The sequence below is a fragment of the Aethalodelphis obliquidens genome, unplaced genomic scaffold (assembly GCF_003676395.1).
Source record: "Aethalodelphis obliquidens isolate GAN/ISIS:26980383/991018 unplaced genomic scaffold, ASM367639v1 scaffold88, whole genome shotgun sequence".
Classification (NCBI taxonomy): Eukaryota; Metazoa; Chordata; class Mammalia; order Artiodactyla; family Delphinidae; genus Aethalodelphis; species Aethalodelphis obliquidens.
In genome coordinates, this window is record NW_020838032.1 from 103,343 (window position 1) to 116,420 (window position 13,078).

Sequence of the window (13,078 nt, forward strand, 5' to 3'; positions counted from 1 at the left end):
CTGAGCCCCCCAATCCCTCCATGCCTTCCAGATACTACTGGGGTTTTGTTTTCTCTATCACTGTTGCAAAATCAGTGTGTCCTTTTTAATCATTATAACTTTACATTTTTTAAATCATTCCCTGCTCTTATCCAGACGTTTCACCAGGAGGTGTTGTGTGCAAGAGGAATAAAAGTATTTTCATCGAAAAACACTTTTATACAGCTTAACTAGAAAGACATGTTATGTTAAGGAAAGAGTCAAGAGAAAATCTTGAATTTTAAGAAATTTATAAGTAGGTTTTCACAACCTGCACCTAGAAAAAATTAATCCCTTTTGGGGGTAGCTGCACTTGATGATCAACTTGCTTTACTAAGTATGTATACCAGGAGAAGGACAAGGAAAGTTGGGTCCGTTTATCAGACTCTTGCTGCAAACTGCAACTAATCCAGAAAGGCAAATATAATCATCAACAACAGTGAGCCACCCCTGAGAGGAGGTCAAGAGTCCACTCAGCCAGGAGTGGGCAGAGAATTCACTGTCTTCCCCAGACTTGTAGTTTGAGGCAAAAATCACAGGTTAGGAATGCAATTATTTTATGTGTTGGTAATACAGCCTGATTTCAGATGGTCCATTAGAGAACAAGCTCTGTCATGTGGACATTTGTGTGTGACCCAGGCAGCCCAGCCAGCGTCCATGATGTTTTCAGAGTCTGTGGCCCCACAGAGGCGTGTCCTGAAGCTACAGTGATAACACGGTCTGAGTTTTGTCTGCTTTAGTCCACCAGACTTTGTGCTGTGGCTGAAATAGCACATAGCAGATAGTATCAGGTTTCAGCTTAGAGTCAGATTCAGGCAATTAAAATCAGTGAGGCAGAATTCCAGGAAAAAAACACTGGCTTTGGCCCTGCACAGCCAGTAACAGTGTTCTAAGTCCAAGTGACAAGCCAGGCTTTTCTAAATCCTGTTAATCTTGTTATTCTTAGAGTCCAAGTTGACCCATTCAAAAATATGCACAGAAGACAGAAAATTAACAGCCTCTATCACAGGTCTGATTTTACAAGAACTCATTAATAATTAAATTGCTTTTTAAAATTCCTGAAGTGTCTACTTAGAGATTACCTATTATTTCATATTGTTTCACTTTTTTCAAAGGTACTAATAGGTAAAAATTGAGGCAAATGTCATGGGCAGAGTCAAGATGGCAGAGTAGGAGGACGAGGAGTTTGCGTCTCCTCACAACTAGGGCATCCACCAGATGCCACTGGGGGACCTCAACACCCAAGGGGATGGGAGGAACCCCTGAGGCACCAGGTAGGATGTGGGGGGGAGTGAGGGGGGAGGAAAAGTGGAGGTGGGATGGGACTAGGGCCCCTGAGAGGTGGCTGTGGGGAGGGGAGAGGTTTCCACACCTGGAGAGGCCCACTAACTGTGAGGGGATCAACGGGAATGGGGAGAGATCCTCGGGGGTTCGGAGGATTGGAGGGGAATGTGGCTAGTGTTTCCTTCACCCATTCAGTCCCGGGGATCGTGCTGGGGTCCTGGGCCTGGTCCTCTGCCCTCCGAGGACCCCTCTGGCCGTGTGGGTCCTGGGGGTGTGGGAGAGAGTGGGGGAGGAAGAGTAGAGGCGAATGGGGATGAACCCTTGGAGATCATAGATTGCGGGGGACATGGCTAACATTTCCTCCACTCACTCGGGTCCTAGCAATCCCTGGTCAGGGAACTAGATCACACATGTATGCTGCAACTAAAGAGTTCACATGCCACAACTAAGGAACCCACAGGCTGCAACTAAAGGGCCCTCCAGCTACAACTAAGGCAAACACATGTCACAACTAAGGAGCACAAGTGTCGCAACTAAGGAGCCAGTGAGCTGCTCCTAAGACCTAGCACAACCAAAATAAATAAATAAAATTGATAAAATTAATAATTAAATAAAAGACTAGGGAGTGGGTCACTTAAGGCAGAAATCTGATTCAAAAAAACAATCTTCCAACAAACAAAAATCCAGGACCAGATGGCTTCACAGGTGAATTCTATTAAACATTTAGTGAAGAGCTAACACCTATCCTTCACAAACTCTTCCAAAAAATTGCAGAGGGAGAAACACTCCCAGATATGTTCCATGAGTCCACCTTCACCCAGATAGCAAAACCAGACAAAGATATCACAAAAAAGAAAATTACAGACCAGTATCACTGATGAACATAGACACAAAAATCCTCAACAAAATACTAGCAAAGAGAATCCAACAAAACATTAAAAGGATCATGCACTATGACCAAGTGGGATTTATCCCAGGAATGCAGGGATTCTTCAATATATAAAAATCAAACAATGTGATACACCATATTAACAAATTAAAGAATAAAAACCATATGATCATCTCAGTAGATGCAGATAAAGCTTTTGACAAAATTCAACATCCATTCACAACAAAAACTCTCCAAAAAATGGTCATAGAGGGATCCTATCTCAACATTATAAAGGCCACATACAACAAATCCACAGCAAAGATCATTCTCAATGCTGAAAAACTGAAAGCATTTCCACTAAGATCAGGAACAATACAAGGATGTCCTCTCTTGCCACTCTTATTCAACAGTTTTGGAAGTCCTAGCCACAGCAATCAGAAAGGAAAAAGAAATAAATGAATCTAAATTGGAAAAGAAGTAAAACTGTCACTGTTTGCAGATGACATGATACTATACACAGAAAATCCTAAAGATGCCACCAGAAAACTACTAGAGCTAGTCAATGAATTTGGTAAAGTTGTAGGATGCAAAATTAATGTACAGAAATCACTTGCATTTGTATACACTAACAATGAAACATCACAAAGGGAAATTAAGGAAACAATCCCATTTACCATCACAACAAAAAGAATAAAATATCTAGGAATAATCCTACCTAAGGAGGGAAAATTTCTGCACTCAGAAAACTATAAAACACTGATGAAAGAAATCAAAGATGGCACAAACAGATGGAGAAACATACCATGTTCTTGGACTGGAGAATCAATATTGTGAAAATGACTATACTACCCAAAGCAATCTACAGATTCAATGCAATCCCTGTCAAATTACCAATGGCATTCTTCACAGAATTAGAACAAAAAAATTTGCAATTTGTATGGAAACACAAAAGACCCTGAATAGCCAAAGCAATCTTAAGAAAGAAAAATGGAGCTGTAGGAATCAGGCTCCCCAACTTCAAACTATACTACAAAGCTACAGTAATCAAGACAGTATGGTACTAGCACAAAACCAGAAATACAGATCAATGGTACAGGATAGAAAGCTCAGAGATTAACCCATGCACCTATGGTCACCTAATCTATGACAAAGAAGGCAAGGATATACAATGGAGAAAAGACAGCCTCTTCAATAAATTGTGCTGGGAAAACTGGACAGCTACATGTAAAAGAATGACATTAGAATGCTAACTAACATCATACATAAAAATAAACTCAAAATGGATGAAAGACCTAAAGCTAAGGTGAGACACTATAAAACTCTTAGAGGAAAACATAGGCAGAACACTCTCCGAGATAAATTGCAGCAAGATCTTTTTTGACCCACCTCCTAGAGTAATGAAAATAAAAACAAAAATAAACAAATGGGACCTAGTTAAACTTAAAATCTTTTGCACAGCAAAGGAAACCATAAGCAAAACGAAAAGACAACCTTCAGAATGGGAGAAAATATTTGCAAATGAAGCAAGCCTCAAGGGATTAATCTCCAAAATACATAAACAGCAGCTCAATTTCAAAAGAACAAACAACCCATTCAAAAAATGGGCATTTCTCCAAAGAAGACATACAGATGGGCAAGAGGCACATGAAAATATGCTCAACATCACTAATTATTAGAGAAATGCAAATCAAAATTACAATGAGGTATCACCTCACACGGGTCAGAATGGCCATCATCAAAAATCTACAAACAATAAAGGCTGGAGAGGGTGTGGAGAAAAGGGAACCCTCTTACATTGTTGTTGGGAATGTAAATTGATACAGCCACTCTGGAGAACAGTATGGAGTTTCCTTAAAAAACTAAAAATAGAACTACCATACGACCCAGCCATCCCACTACTGGGCATATACCCTGAGAAAACCATAATTCAAAAAGACACATGTAAACCAGTATTCATTGCAGCACTATTTACAATAGCCAGGTCATGGAAATAACTTAAATGTCCACTGACAGACAAAACTGTAAAGAAATGTGGTACATATATACAATGGAATATTACTCAGCCACAAAAAGGAACAAAAATGGGTCATTTGTAGAGTTGTGGATGGACGTAGAGTCTGTCATGCAGAGCAAAATATGTCAGAAAGAAACAACAAATATCATGTATTAACACATATATGTGGAATCTAGAAAAATGGTACTGAAGAACCTATTTCCAGGGCAGGAATATAGACGCAGACGTAGAGAATGGACACGTGGACACAGTGGGGGAAGGGGAGGGTGGGGTGAATTGTGAGATTAGGATTGATATATATATACTACCATGTGTAAACTATATAGCTAGTGGGAACCTGCTATAAAGCACAGGAAGCTCAGCTAGGTGCTCTGTGATGACCTAGATGGGTGGGATGGGTGGGGGTGGGAAGAAAATCCAAGAGGGAGGGGATATATGTGTACATACACCTGATTCACTTTGTTGTACAGCAGAAACTGACACAACATTCTAATTTACTATATGCCAATAAAAAATAAAATTATAAAAATAAATAAAACTCTAGTCAAAAAATTAAAAATAAAGTAAATGTCTTCACTTATAGAAACCTATCTTTGTTTTTAATACTCAAAGACTTTACATTTCAATCCACCCACCAGCAGCAAAAAGAAAGTTATATAACATCTTAGGGTTTGCTTTTTTGGGTTTTTTTGGCTTTCCTAATCAGAAAATTATTTCTGAAATTATGAACTTAAACATAGAATATTTTACATAAGTTTTCTCTCATAGCATAAATCATAAAGTCATTTTTTAAATTATTTTTCCTCTCATTGTAAATTTACTCAAGTCTCCAGCAACAAGTTTAGCATTTACAGGGTTAAACTTACAGCTGACAGGTAATGCCCAGAACTGATAGGTGGGTGGGATGATGCTGAAGCATTATCTGAAGTGGGTTGTTTTCTTCTTTTTTTTTTTTCCTTCTGGTTTATCTAAAGCCCTGAAACTTGATTTAATTGTTTATAGGTGTTGACTTAAAAAATGTACAACCTAAAAGTGGAGAATTATGTTTTATTTGACAGACATACTGAGGAGTTAAGCCCAGGAAATAGCCTCTCATATAGCTCTGAGGACTATTCCAAAGAAGTAAGGGAGGAACCAGGATATATAGGCGTTCTTCAAAAACAAATCAGGTAGTTGAACGTCAAAAGATTTCTGCTAATTAAAGAAAAAACAAACATCTCAAGTTATTGAATTTAGCACTTTTCCATTGTAAAATAAAATCCATATTTTATGGCAAGGCAAGAAAAATTTAAACATGGAAAATTTTCTCTGCCCTTTGGCCTTCTCTCTCCCTTCTACTGTGCATTGTGTATCTGCATTATGCATCAACCAAACCTCCCCCTCTGGCAGAAATACCTGCTTAACCGCAAAGGACAACATTCTCCGAGTACCAACAAGCCAGCTCCTTAAATGATAACATTCCTTCTTGATCTTGTAAGGGATCATGATGGCCCATCACTTTGTTCTTGCAGATCTGGATTGTGTAAATTGTCAATAATACGTCATCTAATGTACAGCCCTCTGTCTCAAAAAGTTTATATAACTGTGTTTTGACTTCTAACAGGTGGAACAGTTCTCAGAGCTTTCTGAGAAGCTGTTCCCAGGTTATAATCCTCAATTTAGCTCAAGCAAAATTTTCCATCTTTCTTAGATCAACTAAGTAATTTTTCATTGACATGCATGATGCAGCTGGCAGGATATGAAAGACACACCTACCAAAGGACACCTGGAGTCTACCCAGAACCTGTGCTCTGTACCAAGTATTGGCCCACTGAACCCCACTGGCTGCTTGGAACTCCTCAGGTGTTCTGGTGAGTTCTCCTGATATCCAGATCTCATTGTTCAAGTGATGATCCTGAAAATTTTATTCAAGCTGTTTCACTTAAGACTTGGGCACCAGTGCATTTCCTAGGCAGGATCTAGGGGGTCTGGGCAAGAGGCCCAGGGAAACATAGGTGGCTGGGCTTTTGTTCAATTTGGCTTAAACTTTTTAAAAAGTTTATTTTCCCTACAGTTCAATTTTTCTATTATTATTTTATTTTATTTATTTTTGGCTGCGTTGGGTCTTCATTGTTGCACACGGGCTTTCTCTAGTTGCGGCAAGTGGGGGCTACTCTCGGTTGCAGTGCGTGGGCTTCTCATTGCAGTGGCTTCTCTTGTTGCGGAGCACAGGCTCTAGGTGTGCAGGCTTCATTAGTCATGGCACGCAGGCTCAGTAGTTGTGGCACATGGGCTTAGTTGCTCCCCAGCATGTGGGATCTTCTCAGACCAGGGTTCAAACCCGTGTCCCCTGCATTGGCAGGCAGATTCTTAACCACTGCACCACCAGGAAAGTCCCTTAAATTTTTTCTTAAATGAATTGATATATGGTCTGAACAAAGCTTTTGCTAATGAAATGAGAGACTGAATTATGTAGCTCTGAAGAATAAGGGAAACCCACTATAATCATTAAGTAAATACTGCTCATCCAGTGGGGGTGCTACAGAGGCTGGTACCTAGCTCTCGTGAGCACCCAACGTGATTTTAGACTGTCCCATGAAGAAACCAAGACAGGTAAGAGAGTCAAACCGACCCAAACATAACTCCTTGGGGAGCTAGACTCAGAAGCAGCACATATTCCATCTGCCATGCTGTCCTCAGGAAGCTGTTGAGATCATATCTCATATCTGAATTAGTGTTCCAAGTTAATAATGGGAAATTGTGCCTCAAAGGCCAAACAGCTCCCAGATGGATAGCCACCTATGGGAGTACCAGCTCGGTTGGGTTTATGTATACTTGCATGTTCTTAACTGAGAACTAAAAGAAATTGAGCCCTGAAATGGGGCTCTTTTGGCACTCCCAAACTGAATTCTAAACATGCAACTAAGGCCAGCAGTCTTCTGGATCTGTGCCTACAGGGTCTACTGGACCCAGTGGTAAGAGTTTTTCGACTTTCTAAAGTTAGATTAGCAGGAGAAAATATTTGTAGGGTTAGCTGCTTGGATCCTTTGAATTGTAGAAACTTCTAAATTAACATTTAGAAGAGCAAAATTTTAGAGAGCTCTCATTTTAAACTATTGCACCTATTTGAATTGGTACACAGAAGCCCCAAACGGCTTCAAAATTCTAAAACAGCCTCATTGAAAGATTGGTTGTAGAAGGCTAATGAAAGATTAATGATATAAAAGGTACCTAAAGGAGTAGCTTTAGCTACTCCTCCCATCTATCCCTCTTTATTTCAGTACTCATTCTAGTAACACACTATAAAAGGGTTACCTTTAGAAATGGAACTACCTGAGGCTGTAGGCAAGCCTCTTCAGAGCAAAGGCTGAACTGAGGGCCATAGTTTAAAAATTTCTTAAACCCAGGGAGAACCCTCAAAACTGTTTATAAATGGATTATCAAGATGAGAGACCACTACTCTGACTAAACTGACGCGATGGCTGATATTCAGAGCCTGAGAGGAATTTTCTTTGAAGGGGAGGCTTCTCCCCTAAACAAAATGAGGGAAAGTAAAACATTCCAACATAGATAAATTTGTATGTCAGTCCTTTGATATCATTGAGGTGGCCACCCTATTCTTTGAGGAAAAACCAACTGTTCTTGTTTACAAGTCTGGTCTTTATAGGATTAGAGGTGTGGTTCCAGAAATAATTCAAAGCCCACCAATCCTTTTACCACTCCCCGAACCTCCCCTATTTATCTCAAAAGACGTGTAAGTATTGAAAAAAAAACTCTAGCCTTAAGGGAACAAAGTCAAGAGAGGAGGAACTTGCCTTTCTCCTCCTATGCCTTTGAGATGTGAATGCTCTACCTGATCTTTTCCAGGAAGCCTTATCCCTGCCATCTTTTTAAAATGCAAATTTCAGGAAAGTGGGTAGGTAATTTGGAACTTGACTTGTCACGGACAAATAGAAATCTTAAGTGTCTTCTCCATAAAAGCCATCTAGACAAGTGACCTTGACTTGTTCATCTGACAGAGACCCAACTTGAATCCAACCTCTTTTGTAACTGATGTGTTTTTATTATTGTACCTATTTCATGGCTGAGATTTTGGAATGGGAACTATGAGGTTTCTGTGTCTGTGTGTTTGTGCATATCTGAATATATGTGTTGTAGGTGTGTGGTATTGCCAGAATTAATTTATAAAATAGTTCTATTTAATTGTCTTAAAGGAAATTAAGTGCTTATTTAGATACTCAGAAATAGAAAAGAAACTGGCCAGAATGAATTTCAGGTTCATGTGAGCTGGGAAATATTTAGTATTGAATTAATACCAGAGTATTAAAGTTAGTTTAAGCTTGTTGGTTTAGTTAATACAGACATATATTTAGAGTCATCAACATTAAATACTTTTATTGTACCTAGATTTACTAGAAATAAAATAAGAAAGACCTTATTCCTGTTACAAAGTTTGTCAACAAAAAATAATGATATGATGAAATTTTAAGTAAATAAAGTAGAGGTGAATGAGATAAGAGCTTTTACGTAAACTTTAGGAATAATGGTGTTTTGGGGATGTCTATCTAAAATTGTCTCTCAAAAATGGAAATAAAAACAAAAATAAACAGATGGGACCTAATGAAACTTCAAAGCTTTCGCACAGCAAAGGAAACCATAAACGAGACAAAAAGACAACCCTCAGAATGGGAGAAAATATTTGCAAATGAAGCAACTGACAAAGGATTAATCTCCAAAATATACAAGCAGCTCATGCAGCTCAATAACAAAAAAACAAACAACCCAATCCAAAAACGGGCAGAAGACCTAAATAGACATTTCTCCAAAGAAGATATACAATTTGCCAACAAACACATGAAAGGATGCTCAACATCACTAATCATTAGAGAAATGCAAATCAAAACCACAATGAGGTATCACCTCACACCAGGCAGAATGGGCATTATCAAAAAATCTAGAAACAATAAATGTTGGAGAGGGTGTGGAGAAAAGGGAACCCTTTTGCACTGTTGGTGGGAATGTAAATTGATACAGCCACTATGGAGAACAGTATGGAAGGTCCTTAAAAAACTAAAAATAGAACTACAATATGACCCAGCAATCCCACTACTGGGCATATACCCTGAGAAAACCATAATTCAAAAAGAGACATATACCCCAATGTTCACTGCAGCACTATTTACAATAGCCAGGACATGGAAGCAACCTAAGTGTCCATCAACAGATGAATGGATAAAGAATATGTGGCAAATATATACATATATAAAATGTAATATTACTCAGCCATAAAAAGAAACAAAGTTGAGTTATTTGTAGTGAGGTGGTTGAAACTAGAGTCTGTCATACAGAGTGAAGTAAGTCAGAAAGAGAAAAACAAATACTGCATGCTAACACATATATATGGAATCTAAAAAAAGGAAAGTTCTGATGAACCTAAGGGCAGGACGGGAATAAAAACACAGACGTAGAGAATGGACTTGAAGACACGGGGAGGGGGAAGGGTAAACTGGGACAAAGTGAGAGAGTAGCATTGACATATATATACTACCAAATGTAAAACAGCTAGCTAGCGGGAAGCAGCTGCATAGCACAGGGAGATCAGCTCGGCGCTTTGTGACCACCTAGAGGGGTGGGATAGGGAGGGTGGGAGGGAGGTGCAAAAGGAAGGGGATATGGGGATATATGTATAAACATAAATGATTCACTTTGTTACACAGCAGAAACTAACACAACATTGTAAAGCAATTATACTCCAGTAAAGATGTTAATAAAATAAAATAAAATAAAGTAAAATTAAATTAAATTAAAAGTCTCTCCAGATTTTGATAACTTGAAACTTTAAAGTTGTGCTAAATTAACTTAAATAATAGGAATTCATTGAATATTTAGATCATTTCCAATTAAAATACTGGAATATTAATTGCTAAACATAATTTTGTCTTCTTATGAGAAACTAAAGATGTTTGTGTTTATTAGACACATGTCTTGTACTATATTGAAAGAAAATCTATGAGAAGGTGTATGTTTCTAAAGGTTATAAAATATATTTGTAAGTGCCAATCAGAAAATGTTGGTATGACAGTTTACAATTACTTGCTTCTAGGTTTTTGCTATAAATTAGGTTTTAAGGTTAAGAAGTATAATATATGTAACTAAAGCTACTAAAATAATAAGGGAAATATTTGAGTATACAAGGAAAGTAAGAGGTTTTTTTATCGGGAAAAAAAAAAGGTGTGAAGATTGGAAATACTTTTTATTAAGGGAAAGAAGGTAATTTTGTCCTAGAGCTGGTTGTTTCTGACTGGAAAAGAAAATATGGACAGAATAATACGGATACTGAAAGTTGTGGAAGGTTTGTGGATAAAGGAACACTGAGAAAGTTTTTGTGCATGGTCAGGATTCGCTAAGATTGAATTAATTAAGAAAATGAATTTTAAAGGTAAAGTGGTACAATAGCTGAATTTAATTTCCTCTCTAAAAGGACAAAGTTTTCTTAAAATATTGAACTGCTTTTGGTAATAGATTGCATGAGTTTCTTTGCATTTAAGTGATGTATTACCACATTTAAGATCTTTTATTGTCACTTTGGTTAAGTGAATGCATATTGTCTCACAGTGACCTACGATCCCATTTGACTGGGTGTTTTGAACATTTTTTGATATTTTTGACAACCTTCCCAAAGATCAAATTCTAAATGAAATTTGTTTCACCTCTAGCTAACTTTGAGGTTTTCCAAAGGGTCCCTGGAATACCTCAAAATATTTGTTTTCTCTCCATCTCAGAGAGTAATATTAAACTAATTAGGCTTATTTGGTATGTTAAATTACAGGGAATTCCCGCCTATGGAAATTTAGAAACTGGGAAAATGTGTGTTAGGGGTAGGATGCTATGCAGAGGGGTGGGTGCGTTTAAATTTTATTTATTTATTTTTGTCTGCGTTGGGTCTTCGTTGCTGAGCGTGGGTTTTCTCTAGTTGCGGCGAGCAGGGGCTACTCTCATCGCGGTGGCTTCTCTTGTTGTGGAGCATGGGCTCTCGGTGCTAGGGCTTCAGTATTTGTGGCACATGGGCTCAGTAGTTGTGGCTCTAGAGTGCAGGCTCAGTAGTTGTGACTCATGGGCTTAGCTGCTCCGCGGCATGTGGGATCTTCCCAGACCAGGGCTCGAACCCGTGTCCCCTGCATCGGCAGGCGGATTCTTAACCACTGTGCCACCAGGGAAGCCCATGGGGGTGGGTGCATTTAGAAAACACACATGCCATATCCACAGTGTAGATGCAAATTAGCCTTGGAATGGCCACCTTGTGTGATCCTTGTTCTCTGGACAAGAAATCTGGCATGATGGGAAGGAAACACTCAGGCAGAACAACCAGACTGCAAGCTTACTAATTCAACGTGTGGTGGGGCTACAAGACTGGGGGTACCTGTGCATTCTGCCATCTGCCTGATTTCTCCTCCTATAGTGGGAGAACACCATCTGAGCAGGGGATGCTGTTAATAAAAAAATGCATTTAAAAGAAGCAGTTGTTGCTTCCTTCAACCAGAACTGTGTGTTCTATACAGAACTCTTACGTGCTATTTTATCTGGCTATGTCAGCAACGATCTCCAAGAAAGATCAGATTCCATGTTCATAGGAGTGGGTTAGTTCTCAAAAGTGGAAGCTGGGTTCCTCAGTGGATCCTATGGATATAAGGATGAAGTTTAGATGTGATTGAGACCACAGTTACAGGACAGATTTGATAACAATGAAACCAAGAGAGAGAGGTAGCAATCACTGGGGGTTTTTTTTTGGAGGGGGCACGGGGGGAGGGGTGGACACTCAGGACACAAGAAGAAAGCATATGTAAATCACCAGAGTGGAGTCAGTAACTCAGTAAAATTACCAAAGCTTTTATTGAAAAATTTCCCTGGTTTTGGTTTTTGAGGTGATCATATAGGGAACTGGCGATACTTAATTGTATGGTTCCATTTCCTTTTTGTGGCCTGAATGTTTTTTTTTTTTTTTTTTTGCGACCTGAATGTTTTTAAAAGGAATATTCCATGTGTGTGTTTTTAGAATTGGTGAATGAATGAACCTCACTTTTTTAATACCTGAGCTTCTCAAAATCATGAATCACTGAAGCATTGTCATCAGAAGTAGGCTTAAAAATCTGACAATGACTTGATCATAGGTAAGATGTAGAACTTTTGTCTCTGAGAAGTGATCAAACAAGGAAACACCCAGGAAGCACAAGGCAAAACACCCTCCTGGAGGCCAATGGGGTGGGAAGAGGCCCAGCCCAGGGCAGGCAGCATGGCTTCTGTGTGGCTCACCTGTCTTTTCCCCCTTTCACGTGATACCAGATAAGCCAGCGTTGGCACTGAAGTCCAGAGCCTGGCCCTGGGGAGCTTTGGTTCCCTACCTCACCATGTCCTCAGTGCTCATGTTTCATTCTGGTACCCCAGAGTCCAGTTTGCCAAGTGATTGATGGGGGCTGGGGGTGAGGGACAAAGGCAAAGTCTCCAAAGCTCAGCTTCCTTTTCTAAGCTCTGCTGGCCTGAAGCACATTTATTTCTTCACTTTAGTGAGGAATCTGGCACCTTGATTTTGTATACCTCACTGCTGTGACCATCTTCCTCTGTAAAATGGGGCATACAATAGCACCCATCTCCTCGGGCAGTGGTTCTCCAAGTGGGTCCCCACTGGTAGCATCTGTATCACTTGGGAACTTGTTAGAAAAGCAAACCCTGGAACCCCCTCCCAGACCCACTGACTCCGACACTCGACACTCGGGGGATAGAGGTCAGCAATCTGACCCTGAGGTGATTCTGATGCACCCTCAAGTTGGAGAACCACTGTCATAGGGTTGTTGGGAACAGTAAATGAAGGAGCACATATAAAAAGCTCAGAACATTGCCTGGCACCTGTGTTATTT